This window comes from Periplaneta americana, chromosome 1, assembly GCF_040183065.1.
Source record: "Periplaneta americana isolate PAMFEO1 chromosome 1, P.americana_PAMFEO1_priV1, whole genome shotgun sequence".
Classification (NCBI taxonomy): domain Eukaryota; kingdom Metazoa; phylum Arthropoda; class Insecta; order Blattodea; family Blattidae; genus Periplaneta; species Periplaneta americana.
The window spans coordinates 194,135,595-194,148,582 of record NC_091117.1 but is presented as its reverse complement, the minus strand read 5'-3'; the positions used below and the strand labels follow the sequence as shown (position 1 = coordinate 194,148,582).

Below are 12,988 nucleotides of genomic sequence, written 5' to 3'. Positions count from 1 at the left end.
GGGTCAAATAACAATTCATGTTTTTTTTTCCAATAAACCGTTACAACAGTATTTATTCACTCTTTACTAATACTGTTACTAAAAATGACATTCATTTTAATCTTATAATAGACCTGCTGGTTATAGGTCTCGCAAGCAGGGAATACGGACTGAAGGAATGCGAATGAAACAATGCGATAAGGAAGAGCGGGCGACAGGAAAGGTCACGAGATAGCTTGAATGATATTCAAGAGTACAGTCGGAAGAGAAATGACATCGATAGAATCAGTCTTTCGTTGTGATAGTTACATTACGACTTTAGTTTGTTCCATTGCATGTGAATACGTGTCTTGTAACGCACACGGTATTATTATTTCATTCGTAAACATATGTTGCGCATTTAATTAGCTTCGTCGATCTGGTTGGCGAGTTGGTATAGCGCTGGCCTTCTATGCCCAAGGTTGCGGGTTCGATCATGGGCCAGGTCGATGGCATTTAAGTGCTTAAATGCGACAGGCTCATGTCAGTAGATTTACTGGCATGTAAAAGAACTCCTGCGGGACAAAATTCCGGCACATCCGGCGACGCTGATGTAACCTCTGCAGTTGCGAGCGTCGTTAAATAAAACATAACATTTAATTAGCTTTGAATTTTTATCTTGCTACGTTCTTTATTTCCACAGCGGTGTCCTCATTTGTTCATCTTCTTGGAAGAGACAGTACTTCCATCAGCCCGCATCTCTCGTCCCCTCGGCGTGCCTTCATACACACGTCAAAACAGACAGCAACAACACGATTGCTTTCGGTAATCGTTCCTTACGCGAGCTATGCAAAATAGTTATTTACGTTACAAGTGTTAAAAATGTTATTTTATTTTGTGAATAGAGATGTTTGGAAAATGAGGCCGCAAGTTAATGTAGCAAATCTACGACAAAAAAGTTGACGTGTCTCGTACTACATATTTTAGACAGCCGTTCGTCCGTGCTGATATAGAGACCATTCTCCCGACTTCTCCAATGCTGTATTACCCCTTTTTTTGCATTTCGATCTTTATCGCATTAGAAACAAGCGATGGTATAACTTAGTGGTGGGGCATTCGATTGAAGATGTAGAGGACCCCGGTTCAAACCCGGCTGCCCCCTTTTTTATAACTACATAGACCTAGGTAGCAGCAAAAATAAAAAATAAACAACAAAATATGTTCAAAGGTACACGATGCTGAAGGTACAACAGTCTCACCTATTTGCAATTTTAAAAATATGATCGTGCAAAAAAATGTACAATACACGTTTGTGAAGTGCATTACAAAATCTCATAAATCGAAAAACTCGCTCTGCTCGTTTTTGAAACTTTTCCTAGATGTTGTAAAAAAAACTTCCCAACCTTGTATCGTAATATACTATTCCGGTATCAGGGATGCTGGAAACGTGTGTTTGTGTTAAAATACCAAAATTTATTTCATTTGAAGCATCACAATACCTTGTCTTTATACCAGTGGCGGCTGATTGACTGAGGCAAGTGAGGCCGGGCCTCGGTCACTTGGCTTAACTGAAATCAAAACTTGTGTTTTTATATAATGTATTAGTTACCTGAATGAAGCATATATCGCTGTAGAAGCATTTGAAAACTTTGTGATGTATATAGACCTGAATGTATTAGTTATCTGAATGAAGCATATATCGCTGTAGAAGCATTTGAAAACTTTGTGATGTATATAGATCTGTTTTGCAGTAAAATTGGTTCCTGAGGCCAGGATCGCTCGTGCCGGGTCTGACTTCTGCATTTCGTATGTTTCCGCGGGTTTTTAGGTTGCACTTGAAAAGATGTAGCTGAGGCACTTATTCGTCTGGCCTCGTGGCCTGGTCAGCTTTCACTCCTCCCATCCATTGACCGGTCTGAAGGGTAGAATGAGGTGGGACCAGCAGTGGTAACTTGTCTTTCTAAATAGGCCATAAATAACAAAAATTCCCGCTCTTTGGCAGGCAGAGACTCACACTGTTCTATCCCCCTACGTCTCTGTTTATGACTTAAGGGAGGGTGTTGTACTACTGTACTTCGTAGTACAGTAGTGAATCTGGGTCAAAGTTATTTGTTTCGGGAAAATACAAACAGAAACAAATGCGAGAAATAATGATGATGTAGTTAATCCATTGTTAGAGTGTCCTTTTTCGAGAAGAAATGATATTGTAAGAAAGGAAGTTTTAAATAAAGAGATAGCCTACCGAGATACCTACGACATCCCTGACAATTTTTCTGACAGATAATCTTAAACGCGAGTATCTATTGCATCCTGGTATGAGCAACATAAATGGTTAAGTGGTAGGTGTGGTGCAAAATAAACTTTTCTGTTGGCCTTGTTTGTTGCTAATAATTAATTAATTTACTGGCTTTTAAGGAACCCGGAGGTTCATTGCCGCCCTCACATAAGCCCGCCACTGATCCCTATCCTGAGCAAGATTAATCCAGTCTCTACCATCATATCCCACCTCCCTCAAATCCATTTTAATATTATCTTCCCATCTACGTCTCGGCCTCCCCAAAGATCTTTTTCCCTCAGGCCTCCCAACTAATACTCCATATGCATTTCTGGATTCGCCCATATGTGCTACATGCCCTGCCCATCTCAAATGTCTGGATTTAATGTTCCTAATTATGTCAGGTGAAGAATACAATGCGTGCAGCTCTGCGTTGTGTAACTTTCTCCATTCTCCTGTAACTTTATCCCTCTTAGTCCCAAATATTTTTCTAAGAACCTTATTCTCAAACACCCTTATTCTCTGTTCCTCTCTCAAAGTGAGAGTCCAAGTTTCACAACCATACAGAACAACCGGTAATATAACTGTTTTATAAATTCTACCTTTCAGATTTTTCGACAGCAGACTAGATGCCTTATTTGTTGCTGTCAAAGGAAAAAAAAAAAAATAAAAATAAAGGAAAGAAAGGATAATCTCAACACACAATATGGGTTGCTTCTTCACATGAATCAATCAATGAAACTCACAGCATAACAACTTATTTGGTGAGTGACATCATTATTTTTTAATAATAATAATAATAATAATAATAATAATAATAATAACAATAATATAGTAATAATGATATTAATAATATAATAATAATTAAAATGAATAAACATTTCCTATCGGAGGTACTTAAACTAGTTGCATCTGGCCTCACCGAGGATTTGGATCACCGGCCGCTACTGCTTTACACTTTGTCAATGAGAAAGCAAGCTCACACTGACCACATATGTAGTAAGTTGTGCACACATCTGAGTATGGAATAAGCTACGCCATTGGCTTCATAAATCTAATCGGCCAATTTTCAGACCCCCAGCTAACTTGGCACATTACTTAGCAATAGCATTTCGGCCATTTAAGTTACTGCCCAATCAATTCCTTTTCACTGCCAGTTAGAATACTCTTAAGTCATGAGAATGACAAGTCAGCTAAAATGTGTCACAGTCAAGTGATCACAGTAGTAAATAGCTCATCACTGCATGTACTACTGCAATATAAGGCCTTTTGATCAAGAGACTTGCTCTTATGGGCGGCCCCTCAACATCTAATGAAGCTCGCATCGAGCAGAAGCCAGCATCCGTGAAGTCTGCCTTGCCAAAAGCTTAGCAGCCCGTAGCCGCACGACCTAATCTAAATTGCAGATACAATGCGTTCTGCAGTCACCAACAAAGGCAAATACGAGTTGACATTTTCCCCAGCCCCAACCCCGTCCTACCTCCCTACCTCCCAGAACTCCCTGTCTTTTTTTAACTCTCATCTTCTTTTATCCTTTTTATAAGAGTGAACTCGGAGCCCCGGAAAAATGAGTATGGAAATTCGAAATGCGTCGTCATTATGTCGTGAAATTTTTGGTTCTCTTTTAGGGTTGCTTGTTTTTTTTATTCTTGCCTATAGGTTTTTATTGGCGATCCTGGGTGCATTATAGCGCTCCTACTCCGTTAAAATGCGGAAGCCATTAATTTTTACAATGCAAGGGGAGAAACATTATTTTTTGCACGCTAAACTCCAAGGTCTACAGCGACCAGAGCTTCATTTCTTGGCAATATTTCAAACAACTGTGAATAGTCCAACAACTGTGTGAATAAGCAGTAAATAGTACTTAACAAAAACTTGGTAGGCACTATCAGACAATGCGTTTTCATTAAAATCGTTCTTGTAATTTTCGTTTCAGGACTCTAGAGACTAGGTACTCTGCTGAAGAAACAGAACCTTGTCTTCAAGCAAGCCTTCAAGCTGTTGATAATGTCAATGATAAAAACGACGATGACTATGACTGCATTCAATCCATCGCTGTGGAGAAACGGTTACCTTTCTTGACTGTGAAACGAGCAGGCCTGGTTGGGTTTTTTCTGAGGTTTTTCCTCAACCACTGGAAGTAGAATTGTGTAACTTTCGGCGTTGGATCTCGGACTCATTTCGCCTTCATTAGTATCATTTCCATTAATGATCTTAATACTTTACAAGTCGACCAGGAGGACGTGGTTTCAGGATCTGTTTATAGGCGGCATCTATCTGCGGGAGCTGCACATATCCAGCGAAGCCGCAGGAACTTTAATAAGCGGACTGCGGATCACCGGGGGAATGTAGCTCCCTTGGATAGATGGCCCCTTGATGAGTCGTGTAATCGATGGCGACATGTTATTCTGGTTGAGGATGCAACAGAGTAACTTCACAGGCAGGCAGACAATCAGGTCTCCAGTCAGAACTGGATGCTGTGGCTGAATCGATACGATGGCACTATGCAGTGAATCATGAGTTTAAAAGAAGCGATCCTAAAGACTTCAACAATCATTTCAATATAAGGAGGCTGCACAATAAGTCTAAGGCTGCGGTGCTTGCCTGCGGGGCCTCCTCGGAAAAAAAAAATATATATATATAACTCCTTCAACGTATTTTTTTCATTTATATCATTTTAAAGATGTCAATGTAAGATATCTTCATCAGGATTTCCGAAATATTTGTACTGTTATTTGTCATTTCGTGTACATGACCAAATAAGTGATCATTTGTGTGTAACTAGATGTGTTGCATTTTGAAGTATTTAGACATATAATAGCAGGAAAAGAAGAACAAGAAGAAACTTGTAAAGTTTGGAGATGATGTCAAATAGCTGATAGATAAAGAAAATAATTCATTATACAAGGAACGGTTAAGCATAAAAATATTTGAAGATCTTACAGAATACTACAAAGAAAGTAGCAGCTATGACCAAAAGAGAAACAAGAAAAATACACAAAATCTTGGGTAAAGATTTATAACACCCTTACAATACGATTTATACAGAAGAAAACAAAACACTTATATAATTTCAAGAGAAAAATTGTTCCGGGGCCGGGTATCGATCCCGGGACCTCTGGTTGAACGTACCAGCGCTCTACCACTGAGCTACCCGGGAACTCCACCCGACACCGTCTCAACTTTTCCCTTATATCCACACAACTCGCGTGGGCTGACGAAACGCCAGAGATCCACAACGAGTGCACACAATCTCTGTGCGACTTGGAATTGTGGTTTTCTGTTAACGTACACAGTAACGTATATATTATGCAAATCTAGTCTTTCAGGTGAAGCTCCCTGTAAAGCAGATTTGAATAATTTCAAGGGAAAAATTGTTCCGGGGCCGGGTATCGATCCCGGGACCTCTGGTTGAACGTACCAGCGCTCTACCACTGAGCTACCCGGGAACTCCACCCGACACCGTCTCAACTTTTCCCTTATATCCACACAACTCGCGTGGGCTGACGAAACGCCAGAGACCCACAACGAGTGCACACAATCATGATACTATATATAGCAGTACCGTAACGGTTGTTATAGGAACTACATTAAAAGTATGTGGAAGCGTCCGAAAACCCATATTACATCTAGCAGTGCCGGACCGGTTGTTATAGGAACTACATTAAAAGTATGTGGAAGCGTCCGAAAACCCATGATATTACATCTAGTAGTGCCGGACCGGTTGTTATAGGAACTACATTAAAAGTATGTGGAAGAGCCCGAAAACCCATATTACATCTAGCAGTGCCGGACCGGTTGTTATAGGAACTACATTAAAAGTATGTGGAAGCGTCCGAAAACCCATGATATTACATCTAGTAGTGCCGGACCGGTTGTTATAGGAACTACATTAAAAGTATGTGGAAGCGCCCGAAAACCCATGATATTGCATCTAGCAGTGCCGGACCGGTTGTTATAGGAACTACATTAAAAGTATGTGGAAGCGCCCGAAAACCCATGATATTACATCTAGCAGTGCCGGACCGGTTGTTATAGGAACTACATTAAAAGTATGTGGAAGCGCCCGAAAACCCATGATATTACATCTAGCAGTGCCGGACCGGTTGTTATAGGAACTACATTAAAAGTATGTGGAAGCGTCCGAAAACCCATGATATTACATCTAGCAGTGCCGGAACGGTTGTTATAGGAACTACATTAAAAGTATGTGGAAGCGCCCGAAAACCCATGATATTACATCTAGCAGTGCCGGACCGGTTGTTATAGGAACTACATTAAAAGTATGTGGAAGCGTCCGAAAACCCATGATGATATAACTAGCAGTGCCGGACCGGTTGTTATAGGAATTACATTAAAAGTACGTGGAAGCGTCCGACAACCCATGATATTATATCTAGCAGTGTCGTTACGGTTGTTATAGGAACAACATTAAAAGTACGTGGAAGCGTCCGAAAACCCATGGTGTTATATTTAGCAGTGGTTTATTTAACTACGCTCGCAACTGCCGAAGTTATATCAGCGTCGCCGATGTGCCGGAATTTTGTCCCGCAGGAGTTCTTTCACATGTCACCAAATCTACTGACATGAGCCTGTCGCATTTAAGCACAATGGGTCGGGATCGAGCCCGCAACCTCGAGCACAGAAGGCCATTTGACGATACAAAGGAGTAGAGTTCGGCTGGCACTGTGGATCGGGTCTCGGCATAGCTCAGATGGTAAGAGCACTCAGCGCGCCAAGCTAAGGGTCCTGGGATCGATTCCAGGTGCCGGAACGAATTTTTCTCCATTAATAAGTTAAAAATATAGCTTTTTACATGATTTTATGAACTCTCCCCCCACTTAGGAACCATTGGTTTAGACTGTATGAGTGTGCCGCAGGATTTTAAATTACAACTGTTGAAAAAGGTTGAAAATGCTGGTCTACATCGTTGAAAGCTTAATAATAGTAGTAGTAGTAGTAGTAGTAGCAGTAGTAGTAGTAGTAGTAGGTTTATTTTGCCTGGCAGAGTTAAGGCCATGAGGCCTTCTCTTCCACTCAACCAGGTTTCAATAATACACATGAAATACAAAATCAGATTACAAAACAACACAAAAGAAAATACCTTAGAAATTACATAAAATATACTAGAAAATTACAATAGTCAAGATCAGCTACATAATAAAAAATTACAAATAGTCAAGATCGGTTATATAATATATAAAATAAAGTAGAAAATTACACATAATCAAAATCAGTTACATAACATAAGGGGAATATACACACTCACACACACACAAACACACACACACACACACACACAAACACACAATTTATAAGACCTAAAATGTTCGAGATAAATTCGACGATTAATTCACTTGAGATATATTATACAGTTAATATACTAATAGGAGAATACATGTGGGTTACAAGACATAAAATGTTGATTAGCAAAATCGTACTAAATGGCATACAAATACAAATGATTAAGTAATATATCAAGATAATAAAAAAAGAAAAAAGAAGAAGAAGAGAGAGGAGAAAAAAATAACAACTTAGTCATTTAAGACTATTTAGAAACTTCCGCAAGAGTCTAGTTCTGTTCATTAAAAACATTTCTAAGCAGAGTGTGCTTAAAAGATTTTAGACTCCGACTGCTCCTGATTTCCTGTGACAAAGAATTCCAGGAACGAGCTGTGTATATTGTGAAGGAAGCAGAGTAGAGAGATGTTTGATGGAATGGAATTGATAGAACATGGTTATGCTGTGAACGTGTATCACGGTTGTGGTGGGATACTAAAAGTGTGAAGCGAGGAACTAGGTAAATAGGTGTGGAATTATTTAAAATCTGATACAGCAAACAGAGTGAATGAACTGAACGTCTCTCCCGTAAACGAAGCCAAGATAATTGAAAGAAATATTCGGAGACATGATCATAGCGACGGTTGTTAAAAATGAAACGAACACAATATTGATGTTGATGATTATGACATGATGTATCGCATGTATCTACAGGGACATCATTTTATTTTTACTTCAATTTTTATTGTACCTGAGTTTTTTAATGTACTTCACTCCCACCCCTTCTACTAATGAAGTTAAACCGCCCTACACACAGATCCAAGACAGCATATACAGTCATAGTAGCCTTACGGTCATAGTAAACAGTACGTTCCAAAAATATGTTCGCGTTTTCCAGTGACGAAAGAGCTTTCAATATTGAATCATTTTCGCACAGGTACTGTCGTCCATTTGCCTACGTCGTATCCCGGTTTCCCCCACCAGCTTTTATTCTCCAGCTAGTGGCTGGGCTCTTAGCTCTTTTCTGAGAACATTAATTTCTGTTAGGAATTGAACGTCTACGTAATATAATACAACTGTTTAAAATAACTTAAATAAAAGGGCCTCGTTAAGTAATTAACTGTCACGTGATTTCCTCCCTTTCTACGACCCTATGACATAACCACTTGGACGGACAGTAGATAGTATGTCTGAGTAATTTTATCTTTCCGGATCGGGCAGAAGTGAAGATTGAATTTACAGTACGTAAGGTACTCTTTTACAGAATAGGTATAGAATTATTTCAACATGAGTTACTAGTACGAAGATCGAAACTTGGTAATTCGGATTAGGTACAATAGTCTATAGTGCGATTATATGCACATTAGAACTGAAGCCTGTATAGAAATTATCGGCCACTATTTTCAAAAATGTGTTTAAATATCCATATTATGATTATTTTTCAATTTAACTTCATTCTTTATATTGTACGCTAATGTGCTGTAGACAGTATAATATACACTGCATAATGAATACGTCCGCATGGACAGCTCAGTTCGTGAGTAAAAGCACTCATTGTTAATACTGTACTGCATTTTGATTAAACAAAAACCTAATGAAAATAATCAAACTCAAAAGCGGAATATTTCCTACTTTACGTAAATGGATAAACTACTTTTCTTCCCTCCTATACCTAGTAAAGTGATTTGTTTGTATATTACGCCAGTATCATCGAACTCTAGTCATGGAATGGAGTAACAAACGGCGTTGATCCAGACGTATAGACAAGTTAATATTCAAAATGTTAGTAAAAATAAAATGATATCCCTGTACTAAGGTGGCAAAGCTATGAAAAAAATATGTGCGTATTACAGAATGAACAACATTATTTCTCAGTCGCCTTCTTACATGGTAAGGGCATAAAGCGGAAATCTCTCGATATTCTAGCTTGCGAGTAATACCGACCGGCAGTGGTCCAATGGTTCAGATAAATGGGATTTCCCTATATCGTTACTTCCCTTCGAGCTCATAAAAAATTCCGATCCTATAAAACTGATTAAAAATCACTTACCGAGCATCAATAATCGTTCTTCTTAACGTCATGACTGCACGTTACAAGTATATAATTCGGGGGTGTACATAAATGGCATGCTTCACCTACATAACGTTTTAGCATATAAACAAACTCAGAGCAAGACATGTTCTGTATCATCCAAGGACATGAGCGATAAAAAATCTGCCATCAGCAAGTGAAGCAATTACCCTTCAGTACACGACAGAGACGCTTGGACCTGCAACTCAACGGTCTAATCACAAGCCAACAGAACAAACCGCCGCCTTTGAGACTGTCGAAGATAGCTCTCGGAGGAAATTACCGTTCTCAAGATCAAGAACACGACTAACCTAAGATTATTCCTATATAAAACTGGAGTCGCGAGTTTCGTTGATGTCTTCTTTCTACCCTGAGGGTAAGCTTGCGGACTATAGACTACGCGCAGAAGGAGGGACAAGGTGGCTCGTAAAGTAGTTTTGTGCTTACGTTGGCAATTTGCTCCGCAAGGGCGGCGATTGGGTTGCAGAATTAGCCAGGGGGTTGGGCGATTTACCACTCGGATGCTATATACCGGCGGACGTATTGCCATTACTTCGAATGGAGATCGACTTGCTAAAGTTATTCGTTCCCAACTGGAGGGTGCATTGTTATGGTTCTCTCGGAAAGAGCGCGCCGGTGAAGTAAGAAAGATAAGAGAAATAAGGGTCCAACGCCACCCTCCGCACACTACCATCATTGCTCGCAGAATACAAGATGAAACTAAGTTATACGTGATATAAGAGCGGGAATCATTTGACAATTCCATTGTATGGTGTGGATAAACGCATGCGAGGCGGAAATCAAATCCAGCGAAGTTCGCTACTTAATCACATCCATTGAATCAATTTAAAATTGAAATATAGTAATTTATGATGTTATGGAGAAGATATACTTCCTCTTTACACTATCAATAGATTTCACAGAAATTCAGCAATTGTATTCGTATTTATAATTTATTTTCTTTAATTTTATTATTAAAATATGATAAATATTAATATATAAATAAATTTAATAAAATTACAAACCATTTTCCAAATTTGAAACATTTAAAAATTGAAGCTTTTAAAAAAGAAATTTATAAAATTATTCATGATATATAATATTAACACATGTATTTTTTTACCTTTTATTTCTGTCGACTATATTCATGTTTTTATTGAATATCACTGGCTTCTGTCTGATTTTCAATTTATATTAAATGGGATTCTAATTCACGTTAACACTTTGTTTAAAAACTTAAAATTGTTTAGTCACACGTTAAAAAGTGTTAAATTTTTTTTAAAAAGGTTATATACCTTGGACAGACGGCCCGTTTCGACTCGGTGTTGCGTCTTCATCAGTGTCCCACGAACTACTGTACTGTGTGTGGCAGAGTCTCCTGACAAGATTTACTATGGGGCCTGATTTATAAAAAACACTAATAATATTAGGCCTACGTAATTTTACTAATTCATAAAAATAACTTTATTGTTTGACTGAATTCTGTTTCATAAACATTCTAACAACTTATGAAATACGCACACTAATATAATTACTTCATTAGGCAGTTGATTCTGTATGGAATTACGTCGGGGATGGCCATGCATGGTTTAGATTGCATTGTGTTTGTGGGAGTAGCCTATATCGTTGGTAGCCAGCGTTAAGAAACTATTTGAGGTTAAGTCTGAAAAGCATACTGAAGTATGCAGTATTGGTCCTCTGCAGGTTTTTTTTTAATGATATTCTCTCTATTATCGAAGAACAAAGATGTTTCTTAATGAATATTCTCCACGAGCGTCGGCTATTTAAATCAATAATATCATTAAACAGCTGCGATCGTCTTCTTTTCTTTCCTAGCAGTAATACCAATCGTATTCCACTACGGTTTAACTTACAAGGAGAGGACACGCTCTGTATATCACCGAATTAAATCAGATTTTGTGACATGAAAGTACAAGACACACTGTTTAAAGGCATACCTGGTATGGGTGGCCAATGACCCCTCGTTTTGGAAATATTGGCTATTGTTTATGACATACTTCCGTTAGGTGCCCATGCCTAATAGGGAAGCATTAGACTGTGTAACAGCGTAGCTCATGTGATTGGATGCTGAGTTGTCATCCAGGCAACCCGAGTTCTCTCGCCTTCTCATTTTTTAAAGTTTGATATTATTATTAATTATTATTATTATTATTATTATTATTATTATTATCATCATAATTACTATTATTATTATTATTATTTTAATTCACTTTCAGTTGTCAGTTCCTATATTCAAAGCTATGTTGAAATAGGCGTGGTATGCATCAAAACTGATAAACGAACGAGAAGTGTTTGTGAATATGAAGGATATCTGTTTCGCAGCAGAAATGCGCAAAAATGTGTGTGACTGTGGACAACCTTCTTTCATTTGCTGTGCATGGTGCAGGAAATATGTATGTTTTGTGTGTTTTTATGACATCATAATGAATTGGGTACAAAATGAAATGGAATAGCTGCTACAGAAATAGAACAAACACCAGTAACACATCTTACCTTCCTACGTGAGCACTATTTCATTATTTATCCTTTACAATACAATGTTAATTAATTAGTAATTTGTTTAAAACATGATGAAGCATTCAATACATTGAGAAATATGATATAGGTATGTAAATAGATAACTGTGATCACAATATTAATCATTATTAAAAGAAAAAAAAAATATAGGACCAGTTAAGATTCGAACTCAGGTTGCCTGGATAACAACTCAGCATCCAACCATATGGGCTACGCTGTTACACAGTTTGATGCTTTCCTATTGAGCACCTAACGGAAGTATGTCACAAACAATAGCCAATATTTTCAAAACGAGGGGTCATTGGCCACCCATACCAGGTATGACTTTAAACAGTACGTCTTGTACTTTCATCTCACACAATCTTATTCCATTCGGTGATATACAGAGCGTGTACTCTCCTTGTTAGGTTTAACATAGATTAACCGTACGTATAAAACCGGATCTTACAAGCGTATTAGTTTCGAAAAATGGTTTTCTGAAGGTGATGATCTGTCTTGAGAATATAACCACGTTTTCAAACAAGATATCTGACGGCTAAGGCATAAAAAAGGTGCAGAATTCCTCCGACTTCATCGTTGTGCTTGTGTTTGAGAGTAAAGTACTACGAAGCATCAGTTATTTTTTTCACTAATGGCGGGTACTTGAGTGTTCGTCATTCACCCATATGAAGTCAGTTATGTAGACGTATTTACCGACAGAGTCGTTGCCCAGACTGCGCCATAGAAAGTTGCTCTACGCCAGCGTTGTCAGAAAGAAACTAAACGGAGCGGAGCGCTCCACTAGACTCGTTGCATGCTTCGGTGTTTCCACAGACATAAGCAAGTTCACGCTCCGACTCTAGCTCCACAATCGGTTTTGGAGCTTA

At 38.5% G+C, this 12,988-nt stretch overlaps 1 protein-coding gene across 1 annotated transcript in view; it reads right to left on the bottom strand.

Moving 5' to 3' along the window:
* The window catches only part of LOC138706084 (obg-like ATPase 1), a 240,127-nt gene that overhangs the window by 108,806 nt on the left and 118,333 nt on the right, over window positions 1–12,988 (bottom strand). The window lies entirely within an intron of this gene.